Below are 10769 nucleotides of genomic sequence, written 5' to 3'. Positions count from 1 at the left end.
AAACGCGGTTAGGATCGTGATTCTGCCTCAGAAAATTTTTAGATAAACGCAGCCTTAGAAACCACCTTATGAAATGTTAAAGGACAAGTTCACCTTCGTAAACATAAGGATTGAGAGAATGCAGCAATATTGGTAGAACACATCAGTGAAACTATGAGGAAAATTGGACAAATCGATGCAAAAGTTATGAATTTTTAAAATTATTGTGTTGGAACCGCTTGATGAGGAGACTAATAAGGCTCGTGATGCAGTACAACAGTATAAAGAAAATGTAAAGAAAATTCAACATGTTTTCACTTTTTTTTCGCATAATAAAAGAGCACTTGACTTGCCTCTTTCTAAAGGCAATGGGAATGATATTACCCATAACATACGTCAGTAACGAGTCAAGGGAATGTGCACTTTTTTCAAAAGATGAACTTTTGTGAAATATGTTATACGCATGTGACATCATACACTGCAGTAGTCTTTTCATCCAGCGGTGAGTGCACAAAAACTTCAAAAATTCATAACTTTTGAACGGATTGTTCGATTTTCCTCAAACTTTCAATGATGTGTTCTACTAATATTGCTACATTCTCTCAATCCTAATGTCAATGAAGGTGAACTTGTCCTTTAAAGAGCATACAATTCTAAGAGGAATTCAAAGTTCATGTGATGAAAATCAGGTATGAAATGACCGAGATATCCAAAACAAAGCAATCCCAATAAAAGATGGGACCCACCTTTTATGAGGATTGCTTTGTTTAATTTTGTTTTTTGATATCTCAGCAATTTCAAAACCGATTTTCATCAAATAAGCTTTGAATTCCTCTTCGAATTGTATGCTCTTTAACATTTCATAGAGTGGTTACTAAGTATCTCGCAAAAAGTTAAATACTGAAACCTCACTTCAACCAATACTATACCAGTGATTCAAGTTACCCAAGTTCACTAGAATGCATAAGAGCAAAACGGAAAGAAAGTGGAAGTTCGTATGAGGGCGATGATTTTTTTTCATTTTTTCTAAAGTTTTGAAATGTCTCTATGCAGAAAAGATAATAAAAAGGTGGAAAGAGTAGAAAAGTGAGAAAAAAAAATTTGAAAAGTCCCGGGGCTTTGATGACAAGTGGTGTTTTCAAGAGGGACATATTTGAGCCTATGAAGTCAACTCTTTAAACCTGAATATGTAAGCAGAGGCGTTTTGTTGTAAGTCAAACTTTGTATACGGACACTTTTATAGCTTTCTGCCTGAATTCATCACAATTGTGTGAACATCACACGATATCACTTTGATGCGGTTTCAAATCTAATCGATCATTAAGAATTGGTGATCGATTTCTGCAACTTTAGGAAGCTTTAAGAAACCGAGTCTCTTTGATTATTTGCTCACCTAAGCCAAAGGCTCAAGTGAGCTATTGCGATCGCCCTTCGTCCGGCGTCCGTCGTGCGTCGTGCGTCGTGCGTCGTCCGTCGTGCGTAAACTTTTTACATTTTCATCTTCTTCTTGAAAACCCCAAGACCGATTTTCATTAAACTTGGCAGGTAGCATCCCTAGGGGGTTAGGAACTCAAATTGTTAAAATGGGCACCATGCCCCACCCACGGGGCCCCCAGGGGGGCCCAAACCCCCCAAAATTGAGGAATCTGTAAAAATCTTCTTCTCTAGAACCAGCAGTGATAGAGCTAAGTTAATACTATGAGTTAGTACACTGATGACTGTAGTTTCACGTTTGTTCATGGCAGAATCAGGGGTGCCCCCCTTGGGACCCAGGGGAGGGGGGTGGGGAGGGGTCCTATTGGGGCCTAAATTATACATTTTCATCTTCTTCTTGAGAACCCCATGACCAATTTTCACCAAAATTGGCAGGTAGCATCCCTAGGGGGTTAGGATCTCAATTTGTTAAAATGGGCACCATGCCCCACCCAGGGGCCCCAGGGGGACCCAAACCCCCCAAAATGAAGGAATCTTTAAAAATCTTCTCTAGAATCAGAAGTTATAGAGCTATATAAAGATAATACTATGAGTGAGTACATTAATGACTGTAGTTTCAAGTTTGTTCATAGCAAATCCAGGGGTGCCCCTCTTGGGGGAGGGGGGGGGGGGGGTTGGGAAGGTCGAAATGGGGGCATGAATTGTACATTTTCATCTTCTTCCTGAAAACCTCATGATGGATTTTCGTCAAACTTGGCAGGTAGCATCCCTAGGGGGTCAGGATCTAAATTTATCAAAATGGGCACCATGCCCCACCCAGAGGGCCCCAGGGGGCCCCAATCCCCCCAAATTAAGGAATCTTAAAAAATTTGGGCCCTTATTGTACATTTTCATCTTCTACTTGAAAATGCCTGGTCAAATTTTAGTACAGCTGTGAATAATTTAGATTAGTGACTGCGTGAAAGGTGAACTTGCGATACTCAGGTGAGCGCTAGACCCGCGGGTCTCTTGTGCAGAAAGCCTCATCATGAGAAATTAAATATCTCCTCAATGTCTGAAGGAAGAATCAAAATAATCCGCAATTTTAGATTTTTATGCCTCCGCCACGAAGTGGTGCCGGAGGCATTATGTTTTCGGGTTGTCCGTCCTTCCGTCCGTCCTTCTGTCCGTCCGTAATGAATTTTGTGGACAGCGTAACTAAAAAACCTTTTGCGGTACCGTAATGAAACTTGGCATGTAAGTGTATCAGGGGGTGAAGTTGTGCCTATCAACTTTTGGGTGCACATGCTCAAGGTCAAAGGTCAAAAGGTCAAGGTCAAATGCTTAAAATTTCACTATTTCCCCCATATCTATGCAATGCCTGAAGATATATATTTTTTTTAACTTAATGTATACATGTATTACCCAATTAAAATTCTCTGGTGAAAGTTTGGGGTCATGAGGTCAAAGGTCAAAAGGTCCAGTAAAAATGTTAAAATTTCACTTTTTTCTCCGTATCTTGGAAATTGTTCAAGGTATCTTCATGGAACATAGTATATATGCATGTACTGACTGGCAGTGATTATCTATGGAATTTGGGGTTCATGGGGTCAAAGATCAGGGGTCAAAGGTCAAGGGCAACCTTCAATATTTTACTATTTCACTCATATTTATGCAATGCCAGCAGGATTATAAAAAAAAAAAAAAAAAAAAAAAAAAAACTTGGTGTATGCATGTATAGAAACCCAATAGAGATTCTCTGGGAAGGTTTTTTTAGCTCACCTGAGCCAAAGTGAGCTATTGCGATCGCTCTTCGTCCGGCGTCCGTCGTCCGTCGTGCGTAAACTTTTTACATTTTCTTCTTCGTGAGTGCCCCATAACCGATTTTCACCAAACTTGGCAGGTAGCATCCCTAGGGGGATAGGATCTCAATTTGTTCAAATGGGCACCATGGCAAACCTGGGGGTCCCAGGGGGCCCAAACACCCTAGAATTAAGGAATCTTTGAAAATCTTCTTCTCTAGAACCAGAAGTGATAGAGCTTAGTTAATAGTATGAGTTAGTACATTGATGACTGTAGCTACAAGTTTGTTCATGGGGGAATCAGGGGTGCCCCCCTTGGGACCCGGGGGTGGTGAGGGGTCCTAATGGGGCCTAAATTGTACATTTTCATCTTCACTTTGATATCCCCATGTCTGATTTTCACCAAACTTGGTAGGTAGCATCCCTAGGGGAATAAGTTCAAATTTATTTCATATTTCCATTTCTCAATGATGAGATTACAAAATTATTGACAACAAAACAAGAATACAAAATATATATACAATCATGTCTTTTGATTGTAGACGAAAAAGAAAAGAAAGTATACTTGACACAAATGTACATGGTCATATCGTGTGAAAATGTCACTAGTAAGTATAAGAAATATGATGGGGTCTACATAAAAGCTGTAAAGCTTGTAAAACTGTAGGTTCCCGAGTTCATAGGCATATAATTTTACACGGAGAACGGATATGTTTGTCTTGACCAACTAAACTTACACCAGTACAAAAAATCGATGAGTAATAAACTAATGAACCACATAGATATCGCACAAACCAGACTGCATACAAATCTCGCAGTGTTTGAAAAACAAAAATGCTATATTATTAAAAGATGTATCGGTACCATGAAATAACTTGAATAACTTGGTGCTGCGGGCAAGGACAAGAGACTGGGAGCATAAAAAGGTTGCTAAAAGCTTGGTAGTTTGTATCCACTAAGTAATAACTGTTTTGATTTGCGTTTGAAGGTGAATAAAGATAAGGAAGAAGTGATAGAATCTCAATTCGTTCAAATGGGCACCATGGCCCACCTGGGGGGCCCCCAGGGGGCCTAAACCCCCTAGAATTAAGGAATCTTTAAAAATCTTCTAGAACCAGAAGTGATAGGGCTTAGATAATACTATGAGTTAGTAAATTGATGATTGTAGTTTCAAGTTTGTTCATGGGATTGGCGGAATCAGGGGTACGGGGTACCCCCCCCCCCACCTTGGGATCCAGGAGAGGGGATGGAGAGAAGTCCTATAGTTGTAATGAGGTCTGAATTGCACATGTTCATCTTCTTCTTGAAAACCTCATGATGAATTTTGACCAAACTTAGCAGGTAGCATCCCTAGGGGGATAGAATCTCAATTCCTTCAAATGGGCACCGTGTCCCTCTTGGGGGGCTCCTAGGGGGCCCACCCCCCCCCCCCACATTAAGGAATATTTGAAATCTACTATAGAACCAGAAATGATAAAGCATAGCTAATACCATGAGTTTGTACATTGATGACTTTAGTTCCAAGTTTGTTCATTGCTGATCCAGGGCTGCCTGCCCCCCCCCCCCCCCCCACCCCTGGAGTTATGGGGGGAATCCATATGCAGACCTAAGTTTCCAATGTTCTTAGGTAAGAGTGTGCAAGAATGCATGGAAGGTGAAATTGCGATACTCAGGTGAGCGCGTGACCCCCGGGTCTCTTGTTTTTGTTTTTGTTTTTTGCCAAAAAGGTCAAAGGTCAAATGGTCAAGGATCAAGTGAAAGTGCTGAACTTCCTCCATATCTCGGAAGTGGCGCAAGTTATCTTGAAACTTAGTACATATTTATGCATGTTCTGCCTGACAGTGATTCTCTTGTGAATTTTAGGGTCAAAGACCAGATGAAAATGGTAACAATTTACTATTCAATACAGAAATTGCACTTTTTCTCCATACCTTGAAAATTACTCAATGCATAAACTTATGAAAGGGTCAAAGTCAAGTAAAAGTCTTAAAATTCCCAAATACATGCTCTCCTATTCATCCAATTAAACCTAGGTCAAGGAAGGTGAACATTCAACACATTTGTGACAAACATGTCATTTTAATATTTTGCCAATTTTGTGAAAATGTAATCACACATCGTCCACATGTACTATAGACCTATAGTAGGCATACCAGTCGCCATAGCGACATTTCTAGTTCTTTCTTCTTTTTTGCCGGTTGAGACGCACGTGACGCACTAGCATTTTCCTGATTCATCTAATGAACTGCCCAAACTTTTATTGGGCAGGCCCTAAATTTATTCTAACATTTCGTCCTCGCAATACAGTTTTAACGTATATGGAGGGCATCTCTCATGCCTTCAGATGATTTTTACCAGCTTTTTCAACATTTCAAAACATGTTAACATTATATGACTTCAAAACACGTAAACTGTGCCATTCCCTTCCTTTCTGTGACATTTTGAGTCACAACTAAAATCGTGCGGTTTCTATGCGTGTGAAATTTTACACCCGATACAATTATCTGTGATTAAAAGAAAAAAAAAATCCCCAAACAATTCATGCTGGAGTTGCGGAAGCACGAGGGGATAGTGAGGGGAATATTGGGGTTAGATTTAACGAGAAGGGATCGAACTCTTTATGCCCAGACACTGTCGACCCACTTCTGACTCCGCATATATATGCTCAACATGAAATTTCTCATGCGAACATTCCTTTCCACCCCATTTGCACTCAGCGAAGGGTTATAGCTTAAAGGAAGCTAACTGAACAATCATTTATAAAGTGTAAAAAAAAAAGAAAAAAAGAGATGCGATTATTTTAATGTTTCCGGATATGTGAAATTCATTGAAAAAAAAATGTTGCGAAGTTGTTTTTGGTTTTATTCTTGTTAAAGATGATAGGGATTTAAAGATCATGAACTTCTTATCAAAGGGAGATGGTATCTCGCAATTGGCTGACAAGAAGACAAGTGGTCTATTCCGCTACCCCACCCTCATCCCCCATCCCCAATATGCCATAATTATGTGTGCAGTATATAGACATGCATGCTGGGAAAATTATACGGCAGAGATATGCTGGAGATAGCTCACTATGTATGACACTAATGAGCTACGTGAGGTAACTGCCAACCAGAAAAAGAGCGTGGAGGCTGTCTCGCTTTCGGCGGAGTTTGCTGAATGAATGCCACGTAAGCGATTACGTTTTCGTGACCAACTTGATGAATCTATTGTTTTGCGATGGGTCGGATGACCGTGATTGTCTGATGACAAAAAAGGAGCAAAATATTCCAGAGGAATCCATCAGCTGCAAGTGCTTTCATGGCGTGCCGGTGGTCTTTGCACGTGCGGATCCAAGTATGATATTCCTCAGGCGTAGGTGGACCTAGTACCTGTGACCAATCCATCAAATCTTTCTTTCCTGCTTTCAGTATTTTTTCTCTATTTTTTCCATTGATTTTTTGTCTCTCATCATGTTTTGACAACGATGATACTCGCGTAGTAAGCTGTCAGCGCTTACCTACAGTTGAAATGCGTTTTTTCCCTGCATGTGATTTAAAACTATGACTTCTGTTATACTCACACGTCCATAGTATACGATGTAATATTTAATTATTATAGTGCGTATGGGAACAACGGAGACATTACAACTGCCAAAACGTCGACTCGATGTTTACTAAGATAGCGATGAGATGTGCATCGCTTGCAGGTGTGATTTTTATTAACGAAACAAGTAAAAGTGTTGAATTCATCCTTGTGAATTTCTACTGCATCTTGTCAAGGTGTGCAAAGGCTTTGGAAAGGGATAAAGTGTAATTCCCAGTGATTTGGCCAGTAAAGCCACGCTTGATTGGAGCATGAAACAACCCGGGTTTTGTGCCGTTTTACCTGCAAATGTTCTCTCGTAGTTGACATGAGCTAGCACCAAATTTGGAAGAGGTGGACGCGGCGTTATCCTCACCAAAATGTGCAATCAATTTGTGTTTAAAGTAGGATTCGTTTTCTGTTCCCAGTCCCTTGTTTCTTCTGCCCCACCCACCCCACCCCTCCCATCATGAGTAGGCAGTGTACAACAGGTGTGGCGCTGCCTTTAAGGGGTAGCGCAATTTAGGGGCAGACCAGATTTAATGCGACTGTGATGACGCCGTGCTCGGAGTGGAACGGGCTGTGAATGAACCAATGACTGGTTACTGAGTCCCCAGAGGCGCTTCGTCTGCATGCCAGACAAAGAGGGTAACATGATTTGCATGAAAGATCAGTGCAGTTGTTCGGCAATTTGCAGACTTTGCAAATCGGTCCGCGGGACCGTCGGAGGGGTTTATAGTTAACGGGCGTGCTCGGGGTAACATGACGACACACGTGATGCTATTTTCATGCCACTTGACTGCTCTGCGACGCGAAATGGCCCGCACCGGATGATGCGAGTGATGTTAACGGCCCGGTTATCTTTTGCGCTTCCTTAAATACTAAACGTGACATTCGTTTAAGGTTTGTTCCTTAAAAACAAGTGCTTTCAAGAACAAATAGGGGCCTACCATTAAAGATATAGGTCTCACGCACTCACGCCTTTCTGGGTCAAGTGAACTTAAAAGGATCACGACCTATCCAAAGATTTTGCAGATGCCGCTGTAAGTTGAGGCGACAATTATACTTCTCCCTTCTTTGTTAGATGTTAAAATTGTTCGTGAATATCGCCATCCGGGATCAGCGTATCAAACAAAACATTTCAAGTCATTTTATTCGGACTAGTGGGCACCGATGAGCTTTGAGGCTCACGACCTTTATCTTAATTAAATTTGATTTTTTTTTTTTTTTTGGGGGGGGGGAGGGGGTAGTGGTGGTGGTAGAACCGCCTCACGAAGTCTTTAAGTATTTATGTTCATTATGGTTCTCAGGAGACATACCCCACTGTGACTATTGAGTGAAGTTGGCACTTCACGAAAGAGATAGACCTACCTCTGGCTAACTGACTGCAAGATACACCTTGCCCTTCCACAGGGGAATGCGCATGCCCTCAATAAAAGAACAACTACCCACAAAACAAACAAACATACAACAAAGTAGGTATCCCCAAAGTTTCTTGAAGTGTTAGTAAGTCGTCGCACAATACTCTGTATATATGTAATGAACACCAGGAAGGGATTTTCTGCAAGAACTATCCACGTTGTAGCGTCCTTTTTCGTACGATTTTATTTCACAAGACAGTATCTTTTTAGGGTGTAAGGCCTTCCTTTTATACAGACCAACCAAGTGAACGTGGAGCGGCGTCTTTTTTCTTTAAACTGTGACAGTTAGTTCCTATCTTCAGAAGAGATGACATGCTGGACAAGTTCTGATTGACATGCTTTCAGGATGTCACGTTCGACGATGCACGTAATTCAATTGACAAAAAAGGTGTTGCATGCGCTTGGCAAGCGGAAGAGGTCTGCCTCCACTTGACCAGCTATCTCGCACTCGGATAGCGATATACAACAGGTGCGCAGGTGTAGGTCGTGACCTCTTCATCCATGCGACAGCCAGGGAGTAAATGTGATTAGAGAGACTTTAATTAAACTGTTAATCGTATAAATAGGTCCAATTTCATGATGACAGAACGCGGAAAACAGTTATAGAAATTTAATTCAAATGGCTATTGAGAAAAAACCCAAGAATGTCATGGTAATCTCAGGTTTGATAGTATCAAAAAATGTGATATCTATGTATATGAATATGCAAATAAGGCACTGACACACAGTTCTTCCATTGGTGCGCACAAATGTATTACTATACAAGACATGTTTTGTGTCAGCAATGAAGTAAGTAAAGCCTAAACCATACTCTTTAAACAGAAATGGTGATATGGAAGTGATGTGTAGGCCTATTACTACATTTTTGTTTTGTTTGTTTAACAATGTTCGCGTAATGCCATTATTACATGATTACAACATTATGTACCACCCGTCAAGAAAGTATTTTGTCATAACTTTATATTACAAAGTTTTGGTAGGTTCGGAAGGGGAGGAGGGTCGCAAAATTTTAGACGCTAATATATAGGACCTATACATATATACATATAGAATATATCCATTCTTATGTGCAGACCAATAGTATTGTTGTGAATCTATTATGACAACACGGCCAAGTGTAATTACCATATGAGGTTGTATTACTATAGGCCTATGTGAAATTTTGCAATGTTATCACATTCCCCATTCATTAGTAAAGAGATTTCACTGATTATCTATTTGATTTTGAGATGTGCTTTTCAGTAAAAGGCGATTCCGTTTGTGTAGTGTAAGTGGAGATTTTATCTCAGCGTGTCAACAGATACAGATGAGACAACAGATAATTACCAAGGACGAAGCAATTAGTCATCTCGATTTTGTTCTCTGGTTCTGAGGTGAATGAAAGGAAAGTGAAAAAACCCCATGTACCTCACACGCTCTCTCTCTCTCTCTCTCTCACACACACAGACACGCGCAAACGCACACACACACACATAGGTCTATATGTAAATATAGCATCTTTGTATTTATGTTTTTGCACATGTTGATATTATACTCACAAAACTATGATATGCATGTGTATGTGTAAACATATATATATATATATATATATATATATGTATATATATATTATATACATGCGCACTCAGTACCTGTAAAGTAACGTTGCAGTTTCCGTGAACATAAAGGGGTTTCAAAATCAAAGAGAATTGTCTGTATATTGAGTTCGGGTTTTGAACCACGTCAGGCCTATGTCGTTATCAAATCCACATTCGACATTCGGAGTGGAAGACCGTAATTAACTGTACGCAACGGCGTCCTATAAATGTATAATGTAGGCCTCTACTCATATATATATATATATATATATTAGAAGAAAGAGTCTCAAGTACGCCATGGGTCCAACGATTACAAAAAATTTTCATTACAAAATTTTCGGTCTGCCTCAGACCTTCGTCAGTGCAAAGACAATGATGGACAATCACATGACCTTCGTCAGTGCAAAGACAATGATGGACAATCATTGTCCATCATTGTCTTTGCACTGACGAAGGTCTGAGGCAGACCGAAAATTTTGTAATGAAATTTTTTTGTAATCGTTGGACCCATGGCGTACTTGAGACTCTTTCTTCTAATAATTACAACATTCGAAGTCCAACACGTGGAAAATTCCAAGATGAACATATATATATATATATATATATATATATATATATATATATATATATTATTCGTCGTTGTAAGCTAGTGATTAAATCTGAGATGACTTAATTCTGTCTCGACTAAAAGAATAACTTTCAGTCTGAAGATAATGTTTCATAATTTTAAGTTTACGCGGTTTGAATTTAATTGGTTGAGGCTATGTTTATGTGAATAAATGAAAACTTCCGAGGTTAAGGGACTATCCCACGAAACGAGAAGAAGGCAGCAAAATAATCCACCTTTGCGACCAGCTGGAATAGGGAAGCACGTTCAAGGTGTAACACCTCTGATACCCTCATGTTATTTTTCGCCTCCGCTAAGTCATAAACTTCGTTGGAAAAAATGTTGCGTTTTATCACAGCATCGTCTGTCAAACTGCGGAGATGTTAAAGGCATAATTTACCATTTC

This window comes from Diadema setosum, chromosome 17, assembly GCF_964275005.1.
Source record: "Diadema setosum chromosome 17, eeDiaSeto1, whole genome shotgun sequence".
NCBI lineage: Eukaryota > Metazoa > Echinodermata > Echinoidea > Diadematoida > Diadematidae > Diadema > Diadema setosum.
The sequence above is the reverse complement of the archived record's forward strand: the minus strand, read 5'-3'. Positions refer to the sequence as shown.